This window comes from Pteropus alecto, unplaced genomic scaffold (assembly GCF_000325575.1).
Source record: "Pteropus alecto unplaced genomic scaffold, ASM32557v1 scaffold115, whole genome shotgun sequence".
Classification (NCBI taxonomy): domain Eukaryota; kingdom Metazoa; phylum Chordata; class Mammalia; order Chiroptera; family Pteropodidae; genus Pteropus; species Pteropus alecto.
In genome coordinates, this window is record NW_006436814.1 from 1,398,515 (window position 1) to 1,402,718 (window position 4,204).

The window sequence follows — 4,204 nt, forward strand, 5'->3', positions numbered from 1 at the left end:
CTTAACCATGCTGAACCCTGTTTACTTCCCCCGCTAGATTGCGGTCTTTTAAAATTCACCTTTATGCTCTCAGCACCTGCTCAGGGGCCAGACACAGAGTAGGTAAGTGAATGAATAAATGCAAATGAATAATAAATACTAAATGAATTGCCTATGTGTACACGACAAATATTTGAGAGTTTCTTACCGCAGGACGGTCTCTTAAACAAAGCTAACTAATTGCAAGTTCTTTATGATTATTTAAATTAGTCTCCCTTTGAGATGATCTAAGGTAGAAACACCTTATACTGAATTATGGACAGCAGTGAATGCTGTTACAGAGAGGGTCTGATGGAGGATGTGCCTGTGTGGATGTGTATGTAATATAATACATATATTTTTTTCCTTTCTAAAAAAACTTTCAAAAATAAAGAAAATGTCAAAGCCTTTTAAAGGGCGTGATCACGCTGAGTAATACAACCCTTCCTTGGTTTTTACATTAGTTCAGTATGAGATGTTTTTATGGCTCTTGCTAAAAATAAAAGACATTTCAGAGTTTCTCAGTAAATGAAGCACTGCAGACTTTTCAGTTGTGTTGTTTCCCCTTAAAATTAATATAATTAATTAAAATCCAATGTTAGTCTGATTTACAATCTGTGAGTCAATGAGTCACAGAATCTTATGCTAATAGGGCAATTCAGCTTTCTGAGCCCTTGACAAAATACTGTGTCCCAGCGAAGGGACAAGCAAAACAGAGTGACAGAGAGACCTAGAGAGAAAGGCCTTTTTAACCTGGCCGTGGTGTGTCTATATTGTGTTTGGAATAGTGTATTTTTATTGTGTCTGAGGATAATTTGGAAAGACAACTGCTTTTATCAAGTGCAAGAAATCAGTTTAACTGAATTTAAATGTAATTACGGCAGCAGCTGGTGAAGGCTAATTTCTGTTCAGCCTGGTTTCCCAGGATCTGTACCCCATTCTGTTCCCGGGGAAGGGATCAGGTTTTAAGCTTAACATCACAGATGCCAGCCTTCCAGGCTGGTCCTGGCCTGCGGTCAGAGCTAGGAGCCACCCAGGTGATTTCCCCCTCACCCACTTTTACTCTCACTCACTCTTCCCCCTTCCTTTCAAAAGAGACCACCAGGTGTGCGTGTCATGTCGACATTACTTCGAAAGGCTAGGACTCTTTTAGGGTCCATTCTGACGGGATCTCTGTCCGGATGGCATCTGATTGGGTACCCAGGGTTCTTAGCTGCTTCTCCTGGTTGAGGATGGTGGATCCTATGTGATAAGGAAGATTGTTCGCTTCGAGAACAGGGAAGTTCTGAAATGTCACATACCTGGGCCAGGTTGCTTACTTTATAGATGGAAAGCAAGACCCTAGGAGGGAGGTAGTCTGACTGCCAGAAGAGTGTTTCTTCCACCACCACCATCATGACCACGCCTCAAACATGTCTGGTCTACGGCCACGCCACCCAGAACAAGCCCGAGCCTGTCGGAAGCTAAGCAGGGTTGGGCCTGGTTAGTACTTGGGTGGGAGACCACCTAGGAAGACCAGGTGCTGTAGGTGTAAAAAAAATAATAATAAAATAAAAGTAAAATTTAAAAACTAAAAATAATAATAAGGGATTGTAAGCTGACAAAATCCTTGCAATCTGTGAGATCGACCAAGGGTTGCCTTACCTATAAAAATAAAAAATGTCTGGGCCGTTCTTTCCACATAACATTGAGAGTACCCCCCCCCCAATCAGGCCAGTACGCACGTCGCGAGGATCCCCTCGCGTGTGCTAAGCTGTACGTACCAGGGACCCGTGTTTGGGTCTTTTCATTTGACCCTCCCAGGATTTCCTACCTTCGGGTCAAGGTTTCACCATTCTTAAAATACCAACCCTTCTGCAGCATGTAAGACTCTCCATCATGTGCACCCCAGTGCAAAGGAATGTGTAAAATTACTTATAGGAGAAGAGGTTTTCATAGGGAAGAGGGAAGAAAGAAAGAGATAAGGAAACCAGAAAGCTGGGGCGGCTTTGAGGAAGCCAAGCGGAGGAAGAAAGGTGGGCGGAGACCCGGGCTGAGACACCAGGGCAGCCTCCCCGCCCACTCCCCATCTCGTGTCGGGTTATGCTCAGTGCACCCGTGCTGCCTGTGAAGCCACAGCCTCCCAGGGGTCACCTGGCTCCGGGTCTGAACTGTGGCTCTGCCCAGCTTGGGTTTCCTTTCTCCTGGGCAACCTTCCTGGAGCCTCCACGTGTTTGAAACGCTGTGTGAGGATTCTGGGCTTATCTCTCGGAGAACGCCCAGACCAGGGCGTCCAACCTCAGGCCCCGAGGGGCCCAAAGAGGTTATTGAGTTCCCCGTTGCTCCAAATGTGATCCTCCAACCAGCAGCTTGCACCCCAAGTTTCCCGGTAATTGTCAGACTGCCTGACATGACCTGGGGCGGGGCTCTGAGCTCTAACAGAAGCTGCCTGGCCAGAGAACATTCTCCAAGGCTGTCACCTGGCCGGACCTGTCTTCACCCTCATCCCGCCTTATCTGTGCATCTGTCCTTCAGCTTGCACACAGGGCCTCTCTGCCCATTCTCGCCCACTTGCTGGCACCTCACTGGGGTCAGAGTCTGGCCACCTCCCAGCAGCAACCCCCTCCACCACACACACACACACACACACACACACACACACACACACGCACACACACACACCTCAGCCCTCCTTGAAGACTCCTCAGGCTCCTGCAGCTCCGGCATCTCCAGCGTCCTACCTCTCGTCTACCGCGTACAACTCTCTTCAGTCGTCTATCGCAGTAGGACAATACCCGAGGGGTCCTCAGATTGTCCCATTTTTAGTATTATTCCTGGATTGACCAACACCTATAAAGGTTGGTCACCTCAGGCCCCGAGTCAGCACTTATTCTCCAGAGACCTAAAGATGTTTTGTGTGTGTGTGCGTGTGAAAAACAAAGGAATGGTGTCACAGGACTAAGAATCAACTCTTTATCCTAAGCCAGATTCCCCACCTCGTTTTCGAAGGTCTGTTGCCTACAATTTGAAGTGCAGATCAGATGAAATTCACAATTCCCTCGATGGGGACTTGCCCACCCTTTTTCTCTACCGTGATTTGCATATCACAGAGGCTTTCTCAAATTATTGGCAGGGACGGGAGGGGAAGAGGGATCCCAAAATGTAGGCAAATGTTAATAAACCTTAACAAAATCTGCAGGTGGCAATCCCATCATAAACCGTAGCACTCACTGGTGCCTGAACTCCTGCAGGGTGGGTTCAGCCCAAGTAACTGTAAGGTCCTCGTCAGTCCTGATCCTGATGCTGTCTGCAGCACCCGCCAGTCACTGAGAAGTTCAAGGCTCTTGTGCGGCTGGAAAGGGCTGGAAGGCAGATCCTCCTGGACTTCTTCCTTTTCTTGTTCCAGCCACTGAGCTGAATCCCGCCAGAAGAGCTTGTAGCCGCTGTCGGAAGGTTCTGCTCCCTCCTCCCTCCTCCCTCCACACCCGCCCTGCTCTTTTCTGGGCCATCATTTTTATATAAAACTGTCTTTCTTTGTAAAGTCGTTTAGTTCAACCCCCGCTAAATCCATTACGACCCACATTCCTTTAATAAGCAGCACACGAGAAAACAGATGGTGGGGGTGAGGGCCCGAGCTGGGCGTGGGGGGCATGGAATGAGGGTCACAGCATGACAGTGAGACACCTCAGGGTCAGCTGGAAGATTTGGCTGGTAAATGAACTTCAGGTTCAGCCCTCAAAGGCCAGCAGGTGGCTGGGCTCCTGCACAGGGCTGGACAGGAGGAGCTCTTTAGGACCAGACGAGAAAGAGTTTTGTTTTCTGAGCATCGACTTGCAGCTCGGCCCATGTGAGGGCTGTTCACCGAGGTGTCTCTGCCAGGTGGTAGATTTCTCCCGTTGTCCTGTAACTTGGCTTGGAGCGGAAGATGACCCATGTCACCTGGCGCCCTGATAACGGAGAGCAAATTCCAGCAAAAAGTGCCCATGCCTGGGCTGGCCATTCTCGTGCCCAGCAGGCAGCTCCCTGCCATCTGGCCACCTCAGAGAGAGCTCAGCCGCTCTGCTCCTCGCCCACCTGGCTTCAGCTGCTTCCCAGCCCCAGTGACAGGGACAGCGTGGCCAACACTGGGCACAGATCGGGTTCTGATTTACCTGCTCTCCTGCTCCAGGGACCTGGGGACCAGGTCCCCTAGTGCTGTCGTGCCCTA

General features: G+C 49.4%; 1 pseudogene; it reads left to right on the plus strand.

The window, feature by feature from the left end:
• The first annotated feature begins 1,437 nt into the window (after positions 1–1,437).
• On the plus strand, positions 1,438–1,549 carry LOC112481753 (annotated as a pseudogene).
• The last annotated feature ends 2,655 nt before the right edge of the window (positions 1,550–4,204 follow it).